The sequence below is a fragment of the Mugil cephalus genome, chromosome 1, assembly GCF_022458985.1.
Source record: "Mugil cephalus isolate CIBA_MC_2020 chromosome 1, CIBA_Mcephalus_1.1, whole genome shotgun sequence".
Classification (NCBI taxonomy): Eukaryota; Metazoa; Chordata; class Actinopteri; order Mugiliformes; family Mugilidae; genus Mugil; species Mugil cephalus.
In genome coordinates, this window is record NC_061770.1 from 20,341,254 (window position 1) to 20,351,476 (window position 10,223).

Sequence of the window (10,223 nt, forward strand, 5' to 3'; positions counted from 1 at the left end):
TGACTTTGCCAGAGAACGGGAATTAAATGGAGCCTAGCATGTGGACGTGGCCAGGACTACCACAGCGACTGCACCAAAGGGAGCCGACGGGAGGGAGCGCTGAGATGGGGCGGTGTGAGAGAAAGATATGTAGGGGACGTAGATGGAGAATAATTGCAAGTTTGCATAACAGAGCCAGGATCTCGGTCTCGGGAACTTTGTCATTATAGAGAGTTTCCAATGTGACAGTGATCCCTAATAGAGTGAAGCAACCACACGAGTGTTAGAAGAGGAGACAAGTGAAAACTACGACTAGATACGGATTAATACAAAGCTAAAACAAAGCCACGCAATGATATATATACTGCATGACTAAGGACATGCATAGCAGACATATGACATATGTGCAGTTTATCTTAAATGTGAAAATCACATACCCTACATTTTAAAATTAAACATACTTCAAATGAAATACGTCCTGTTCATCGCATCGATACAAACAACGACTGTTGCTGTTGAGGAAAAAAATCCTACTTCACAAGAATTTGGATAAGTTTTTCTTTCTTAGCACAAAAGTTATTAAATGCACCTGTGTGTTAAACTTTTAAGATATTACATTATATTAAGAAGGGGAAGTTTTAACATAACAAATCAAAATTAATTAGAAGCAACAGAACAAGCAAGTTCAAGGTCAAGGAGGGTTGCCAAGAAGTGCACCTGCACTTCTTTTTTTTAAGGTCTTGGACCCATTTCAAAATATCAGCAGAAGTATTTTTAAAGAATGTGTTGGACCAAGTCAACGCACCTGCTGAGTTTGTTCTTTCTTTTTTGAAAAAATGTATTTCAGTGTGAGAGTCACAACAAGTGCCACAACACCTGCCAATTTTTTTAAGTATTTGGTGATTAGTTTTGTTTTTTTTGTTTTTTTTTTTTAACCAAAGAGGCAGTGCCAGCCCCAAAGCTCTGAAAACTAGAAAAAGTGACAAACCGCATCTCCAAGTTAGTCTGAACATTGCATGGGCCCAGAAATCAAGACTCTGTTTTGTCTCTTGTTTTTGGAATAAAACGCTTCTTGCATCAGACTTGGACTTTCTCTGGTGACGTCTTTGACTCTGTGTGAAGGTTTTTTTTGGAGGAACTTTAACAACACCAGTAGATTTCAGAAGATTGGGATTAAATGTTGAATTAAAGAGGTTCAGGTTTTCAACAGGCTGAACCTGTTCCTCATATTTTTTTCGACATTGTCCATTTTTTAATTGTTTAAATGTTCTCAAGTGTCCTCAAGTTTATGAACTAATCGCCACATAATAAAAAGATACAAACTGCTTATTTTGTCAGTGTCGATGGACTACAGAAACGTGGAGCGGTTTCTACCAGGCCGCCCAGCCGACAAACCCTTTGTGACAATGTTAAAGCATGGATCAGAAAACTGTTGCTAACAACAATGCTAACGCTGAAGTTTTCCCATTACTGAATCATTTTCGGAGCTAGAACAAGGGAGCCATGTGCCAAGAAGTGAGGACTCAGAGGAATGCACATGCAGTGTGCTGTTTATTAGAACCAACAAAGTTCAGTTCAGGTCAGTTCAGTTCAAGTAGTTTATTTCAAACCAAACAAACAAGGACGCAACATGGACATTACAACACAAACAAAAACACCTGACAAGACGACCGCCTCGGTGTGAAATGGGGACGGAAGAAGCGGAGCTAATCTATTTCCAGCCCCAGTCGTCACAAATGCTCAAATACGTACTTTTTCCACTCCTCCTTCTCATACTTTTCAAGGACTCCTTTTTTAAACTTCCACTTGAAGTTGTTTAGCTTTTTACTGGTTTTAACCTCATCTTTTAAGCCGTTTCATAATTTAACCCTGCAAACAAAGACACTCTTCAGAGTAGTTCTTGAACTTTATTGCTGTAGGTTAAAGTTGCCTCTTAAATTACATTTTTTTTACAACCCTCACTATCGCAAAATTGTTTTTGGATGCTGTAGGGTAAAAGATTATTTTTTGCTTTATAGATTATTTGTGCTGTTTTGAGTTTTAGTGTGATCATTGTGTCTCATATTGTAAACTATATTTATGGCTCTGATCTGTAATATACACAGAGGGTACAGACTGCTTTTATAGGTATTTTGCCAGATTTCAACACAGATGATGATATATGAATAATGCAAAAGGATTGATGGTGTAGCCACTGTCTAAGTCTGCACATAAGTTGATGGGAAGTCCAACCGAAATGGAGGAGTCAGCAATAGGGGTGGGACGAGGCAAAATATTTTCATCTCCATAAGGGTCGCACTCATGAAAACATCATGAACCATGAATATGACACAAAATACATTGTTTTCTGCACGGCCTCCCACAGTTTACAGGTTGCATGCCATCACCCACACAGTGCAGGTGAAGAATTCTCCTTTACTCCATGAAAGATTAGAGTGGCTCTCCGAGGCCAGTGCCCTATCAATCTTACTAATCTCCGCTGAGGGCTCATTATCTAGTTATCAGTGCGAGTCCTGGACAGATGACAAATCATCAACAGGACCAACTTAAACCCACTGTCCTACATAAGATGCTTCCACACAGGGGATCGACCTCCGTGAGGAGCAATGTCTGGAATGGACACAGACATAGTGGTTTGCATTTCTTTAGAAATGCCACGTCTTTTTATGCGGTCCGGCTTTCTGCTGCCCTCTGCACAGAGAATAAAGTCAAAGGAAGGAGAAAAATTAAAAATGAATAAAGCAAAAGATATTGTCTTTCATCCCTACCAGCGGTTTGTCCTTCCTACTCCTGACCGGCTGTGAGCTAATAACAGAAGCTGCTACAGTAGCCACTGTATAACCGTATTACTTCTTATTTTATTGTACGGTGTGTGGCCCCATTCGAAATTCCTTGCTCATGCCCTCTCTCTATGTTCACGCTGGGCTGTTAACTCAAAGGAGGAAGTAAAGTAGAGTATTAGAAATTCTCAAACAAATACATGTCTTCTCACCACAGCCAGAACCCCTTAGTGGCTTTCATTTAAATGACATTCAAATGACAACCAGGGAGCTTTGTGTGTCACGCCCTTATCACGGCCGTATGAGATAAGCTATTGGTAAACTGCTATGACATTAGGCACTCTGCTTCACTGCACTGTAACCGGACTGAATCTCTCATTGTGTACGTTGCATAGCAACTGCATCAGTCTTGCAGGAAACATTCAGCAGGAAAAAAAAAAAACTCAGGATCACAGAAACTGCATGATTCCCTTATCTGTATATTTAAAGAAATGTATTTATTTAGTGTCATGTTGTTCAAGAAAATACACTGCAGTATTACACACATTTTGAACTCTAGGGCCGAAAGTGAAGCCAAAGTGCACGAGTCAAACAAAATTGCAGTTCCTCAAACGGCCACTTGAGGCTGACGTTAATATGTTCAAATTTACATGCCTGTTAACACCAGTGGAATTTCATTGTGTGCCATGTTTCCCGATACACAGAAACAAGTAGTTCTGTACACAACTGGATAGTCCTACAACCAATCAGAGCCATTTTTTGTAAACAAAATCAACTCCATGGCGCTGAGATGACGCATATACCTACATCACTGTTAGCTTGGGCATGGGATTGTATTGGTCCAACAGAGCATAATCAATCTCCAACAGAGAAAAGCGGGGAATGGCACGCACAATTTCCCTACGTAAACTGGAATTTTCCATTTGTGAGATCATTATTGGCTTGTAATAACTCCCTGACTCACAGTCACTATTCCCTATATAATACTCTAGTAGTCTATGAATCATCATCATCTAAGGTCTTTGCTGACAAGGGTTGCATTATCGAGTGCGGCACTTTGTATCCTGGCATTGTCCTGACATAAATTTCCTCTTGATAAATGGACGGGGAAGTAATTAAGCAGAACACAATCAATTTAAATTAATATTTGATGTGGTTTTTTGAAGCTGGCTGGGTCGACGTCATTTGTGTTCCCGCGAAAATTTATCACGCTGCTCGTTTGTGTCAACATTTTTATGGAATACTGAGTCTCCGACAACAGTCTGCAAATGGCCTGTGTCTAGTCTTTCAAACTTTCAAAGCTTGATGAATTGGTGAAAAGTCTTTCGACTGAAAGCCTTTTTACCTTCAGCCTTGGTTTAGGGACTTCAGCAGCGCTAGGGCCTGAATGTGGTTAGAGAACGGGCTGCCAACTCCTCCTGCCACCCCGCTGTGCATTAGTGAAATGCTGTGATTAAATGGAAGGGGGCTTGTGCTCACAACATGTTATTGTTGTTGTTACAGTCCTCGAGTACGTGCACTTTCATATTTGTCTTCTGCCATCGGCTGTAACTGGGTACTCTACGGTGAAGGCGCACCAGGATAGTGGCTCTATGGAAAGATCATCTTACAGTATATGAAATCTTGTCACCTCGCGTAAATAAAGAGCACCGTGCTCATTAGACAAATGCTCATACACACTGGAAACACATACCAGCTAATGTACACTAAACTTTGGTTATGTGTTCCTCCAAATAGCCAGGGAAGGTGTACCAGCTCCAGTCATTAGAAAACTGAAAGCCCTAGGGGTGCTCCGTGACCTCGACCTTTGAGCTTCGACTCAAGCGAGGTAAGCTTAGACAAATTCTCCATAGAATCAATACCTTCCTGTGTTAGTCTCTACATCAAATCAGGCTGAATCCTGGTCAACGTCCCCGATCATTGTGCTGCTATATCGAACTGAGTACTTGGACGAGGTGTGATTAGAAGATGGCGTCAAAATCTCAGAACTGCTGCAACAAAAGTCAGCGGCGAACAGCCAGTTCCATTCCCATGTTCCTCACACGGCCTCATTTCCTGTTCGAGTGTATTCTCGTGGTTTTAGATCAGAATGTGGAAACAACATGGACTCTATAAACAAGATGTCTGGTGTATGTCTCGCTCCGGGCGTTTAAACAACATTGCGGTATGTGTTTCCAGTGTTTGTGTGACAACGGACTGTGGGGGAAACAAATCAGCGGAGCCACGATTAATTCCAAACATTTTCACGATAATCATAAATCGTCGCAAGTGACAAAACTCTAACATTTGCCCAGTTTGGGTTAGGGATACTACATCCGCCATGTTTCTCCACATGGGACTTCAACAACTCGACAAGTCCTGTGCCAAAAATATGGAAAACTTCAGGAGTTACTGGGTTTTCATTTTTTTTATCAATTATTCCGATGTTACATGCAGATCCAAGACACAAACGTATTCTTTTTTCAACAATTACAATCTACATTTCAGCTGAAAACAGAAAATCAGCTAGAAATCGAAGCTTAGAAGTTTAGACAACTTCTCATTTTGCTACTTGCATGAAAATGCTTCAACAAACTACTATTCAATACTACATACTGTGCTCAGTGAACACAAAAAATGCAACCTTCCAGCACTAATGTGTCATCCAAAGTCACTTCCAGAAAGTCCCGTCTTCGATCTTGTTTTTCCAGTAACAATAAATACCTAACATCACCAGTCATGATGGGGCAAAACAGCCTCAAAAGGAGGGCTAAACACAAATTTAATAATCAGGTCAAAGGTACTAGAGATTACAAGCCGGACTCCAACGTGCTGGTGGAGCTTCCTGGGGAGCTTGCGAGCGCTCGTCCTAGCCGAGCGTCCTGCTTGTAACAGACTAAGCGGCTGAATTTTCCATCACGAATGCAACCCTTGAGCCTCTCCTCCGTTTCGTCCCTGTTTATGTTAAGCTACTCCAGCTACGGCTACATCTGCCTGGATCACTGGAAGCCATATGGCAGGAGGGTTTGTCTTGTAAACAGGCTTGTAGTTTAAGTGACTCAGGTCATAGATCAGTGCCACACATTAAATCAAAACAAGCAGCAGGAGTCCAGAGAGGAACGTAAATCCCTCATCCCACTGTCATCAGCGCCACATCTAAAAGGAAGACGGTCAACGTGACGTGGGTGAGTGGAAAGAACAAAAAAAAAAAAAAAAAAAAGGCAGGCTAGCGCGGTCACAAAATGACAGAGGCAAACGTGTGACAAACAAAATGTCACACATGCCCTGCAAAACACTGAGATCTGTTGTGAGGCTTTGTGGTGTAGCAACAACTGTCACACTGAGACTTGGAGCAGTTTGTCTGAGCAGTGAAAGTGATCGTCGGCTTGCACGGCCACTTTCCCACTTGTGACTACATGAAAATGTTTGTTTCCTCTATTTCTGCTCAGTGACGGGAGGTAAATGTCTAATCATGTTACTTATGCCACCGTGCATTGCTAACACATCTGTCTGTCTAAAACCAAACTTGAATACAGTCAAGAACCTCATCAGTAATCATTTTTTATGCTTTGGGCCTGTCTGATTTGATTTAGTCTTGATTTGGAATAATCAAGTAATTCCTACATCTTAACATGCACATCTACAAACACACAAGAGTGGAAAGCATAAAGTAGCAGCGACCAAACCAAGAGAGGAGGTGTACCACATTTGCAGGAATAGTCTGATGATGCCTGATTACAGCATGCTCCGTATTCTGCTTTACTGTCACTGTAGTATGTTGTTTGTCCCTTTTACAGCACCTATCATTTAAATAAGCCTCCTCAATCAGTTAAGTTATAACATGGCTTACAGTCACTCAACCTTTCAATTGGACCACTCTGGACTCATATATACACACACATATATGTGTGTGTATATATGCATATCATTTGAGAATAATGTCATCCTCAATATAGGTCAGATCTGCATTCTATCCAAAGCCCTGTCACGATTTGATGGATATTTACATAGTCACACTTTTTTTTCTTTTCTTTTCTTTTTTTTTGCACATTACCTGCTGGTGCTACAGGGCACCACCTGTTTGGTTGACGGTTGCCCATTGTTTTTTTTGTTTTTTTTAACATCCCACTATGAATGAGCTGATCGCCAGGGAGCGTGGCATCATTCCGATCAGCTGTGCGAGCGTCTTCTTACCTTTCACGAGGCGTTCGGGCGCATTGTCGCCGCGTCCAAGTGTCTCCCCGGCATGTCCAATGTCCAAACTGAACAGCGCCAAGTTAAAGCGACGACCTGCGAAATGGGGGAAGAAACACAACCGCACCACACACAGCTGTACTCCTCTCGTATCTCGTTGCCCTCTTTTGTCTCATTGGCGGAGAGAGAGGAGTCGGGAGGTGGGGGGGTAAATGGCAAATTATCGAGCGGTTTGGTGATAAATGTCAGTTTGTTCCCCCCGCGAAGCGGCCGCTCGCACGGCAGCAAGGGCGCAAAGAGAAGGAGAGAGAAACAGAGGGCTGGTGATTTTAGGCAAAATAAGAATTTCTTCCTCTGTATTCCGGCGCTGTCGATACCAGCGACGGATGAGGCATGACTGCTGCGCGCTCCCGAGTGCTCGGGCTCGTCCGCGAGTCAGACGCTCCGTGGCCGTGGGAGTGAACCGCAATAAGAAATAATTCATGGAAAAGAGGTCGGCGTTTTTGACAAAAGCAAGGGCTGCTCCTGCATGTTGCATGTTTCATTTGAATGAATAAATAACATAAATTAAATGCCCCGCAACCTCTGAGTGAACACGAAGGCATATTTTTTTGTTAAATGTCTAATTTGAATAAGTTGATCTTAAACACACTTCATGTATTTTGACGCAGAAAGAACCCGGAGAAACACATTTTTTCTGCAGTTTTAATTTAATCTTAATTATCCTCAAACTTTTTTTTTTTTTTTTTTTCTTTATTATTTAAAACCACTGAATTGAATCCCCTGTTAGACCCGATCATTGATGCTCCCTATTTCCTCATGTTATTCATGCTCCTTTACATGGGTCTTTTCATTGACATTATACACTTGTTATATAAGACTCCTTCCGTGGATGATTCTGTAAGAGGGGCTTTCATCCCGCAGGGCTTAGGTTGTACCCAGTGAGAAATCTAATAGGCCCTATGTGAGAGGAGAGGCACACAGAGGTCCGTGGTGCCTTAGTTTTTGCCAGTACAACAATGATTATTTCCATTTTGGTTCATTTGGAGGACGGTCTGATGAGCAGCAGCGCGCAGGCTCCATGCTTCCCATTCATTAAAAAAGGATACACACAAACACACCTGAGAGCTGGCCATGCAGCACACAGCTAGGCTGGGGTGGAGGGGGGGTAGGGGGTGGGGGTCTCAGATTCAGAGGCAGGATTAGAAATTTCCTTCAGCTTTGCAGCTGATCCTGTCAATGACTGCAGTATCTAAAGCTGCACTAAAGCATAATCATATCATCTGTCATTTTATTCTGATTATTCAAATCATAAGGGAGTGCAACAGAATTATAGTGTCAACTAATGTGTGTAAATGTAGGACTGGGCGATATACTCTATATTTGCGTTATGATTTTTTAATATACCGGTATACCGGTGTATTTGATTGCACAGAGTTCGGAACGCTGCGCTGCCAGACGCTGTTTCAGACCGGATCATTTTCAATATAGCACATCTAAACAGGTGCGACTGCTTCACGAGGCGTGTTGAAGATGGAAAGGTCCGAAAATTGAAGCGGCAGAATGAGAAGCCTTGTGCCAAAAAATAAATAAATAAATAATAATAAAAAAAATAAAGTGTGACCAGACGTTCCCGATTTCTGGGGACAGTTCCCATTTTGGACGACCTGTCCCCCGGCTATAAATGTCCCCGAAAATGTCCCCAATTTTAGTATTCTATGAATGAGGGGGAAAAAACTACAATTATTTTAGTAGCTGGTTGCGCTGCTATTGACACTACAGACATGGCAGTTGAAATATGTTCAAATATGAACAAATAACGTTTAATTTTTTTAATCTTCCAGAGAACAGAATGGCTATCACTGAGATCAACATAAAGCCATGTTTAATCATAACTTTGGTATAAAAGTGCTTTAAATAACTGGTTTGTTTAAAGTCTCTCGATGCCCTCCCTGTTGGATTCCACCAACAATTTCTAAAGATGTCACTGTATCCCGTGACCTCAGCAACAAAACTGGAAACAGAGGTCATTTAAGAACAACCCATGTTATAAAAAGACAGACTTTTTCATTTAACAGCGTGTTCCGAACAGAAAATAGCAGCCCTTGCACCCCAGTAATCATTGTCACAGTGGCACACGGTGCACAGACACGTCGCCCAGACAAATCTATGCGTCTTCAGCTCATGAACCACATCTCGCGTCCGTACGCGAGGAGGAGTCTGCTCGTTTTTGTGGGGTCTCTTTAAGTCGCACACCGAAGAAAAGACTCCTTCTGAGGAAACACAATCTGAGATGAAGGAAACCAGATGAAAAGGCAGAAGCTGTCAGTGAGAATGGAGGACAGCTGTCAGTGAGAATGAACAAAACGTGTCTCTGTCTGCGATGGCACATGCACATTTTCTGGCAACCTCGAAGCAATTTGATTCAGAAATGGGCCTCGAACATCAGTCACTTTTGAACAGTGTGGCTTCGCAGAATCTGGCCTTATTCTATCTTTGTCTCACAGAGTCTTTAATTAATACGTTCATTAGTAAGATGTCTGGGCGAAAGGACTGCTTCAGCAAATCGGAGGCTGCATGAATTAGCAATCCATTTACAGAATTATAATAGGCATAAATTAAGTCTGGCCTCTTAGCTCGCAGAAAACAAATCAAACGTATCTCTGATAAGGCCTGTGTAATTTGTTGCCGGGTGTGACGGTGCGAGCGGGAGCAGCTTGATAGTGCAGATGCTTTATTTTGCATTTTAAACGCAAATCAATCAATCAGCAGAACCGGTCAAGGCAAGGGAGCTTGTGTAATGCTCGGTGACCTGGAAGTAAAAAGTAACAGAAGGCATTCCCGCCCACTGGCTCCACTGGCATCGGGCTGCCTCCGCGCTCACCATCGGCTCCACCATCTCATATCACACACGCACGCACAAGTATGGGACGGATGGCTCTTCAATACTTAAAACTGTTTTCGAACGTCCTGTCGATGCGATGCGCTCCATTACAGTCTGTTTTTCCACATCCTCTCAGGATTGCCACTCCCCTGTGCAGAGGAGTTTGTGTACCCTACAGTCATGGGTAGCCAAATTTAGTAGTACTCCCAGCGAGGTCCGCTGTGACTGAGAAAAGAGGGAGGTTCCTGTCCAGACAAAGTGCGGCCCATCACCTACTCCTCTGCAAGGAAAGCCCTGCTGGCTCGGAGCCCAGAAAACACAGGGTGTCTGAATGTAGGGCTCGGATCTCTCCCTCTGTGAAGGTGTTCCAGGAGGCATGAAAAAAAGAACAAAATCAAAAGTATCAT

At 42.5% G+C, this 10,223-nt stretch overlaps 1 protein-coding gene across 5 annotated transcripts in view; it reads right to left on the bottom strand.

Annotated features, from left to right (window-relative positions):
• The window catches only part of LOC125015443 (probable G-protein coupled receptor 153), a 35,195-nt gene extending 27,590 nt beyond the window's left edge, over positions 1-7,605 (bottom strand). For 2 of the 5 annotated variants that reach the window (XM_047597352.1, XM_047597344.1), the window contains exon 1: positions 6,933-7,602. The gene's annotated coding sequence lies outside the window, so the exon portion shown is untranslated. Of the gene's footprint in view, positions 1-6,932 lie in introns of all 5 variants that reach the window. The other 3 variants (XM_047597314.1, XM_047597325.1, XM_047597336.1) reach the window with 3 other exon arrangements.
• Between the last annotated feature and the right edge of the window lie 2,618 nt (positions 7,606-10,223).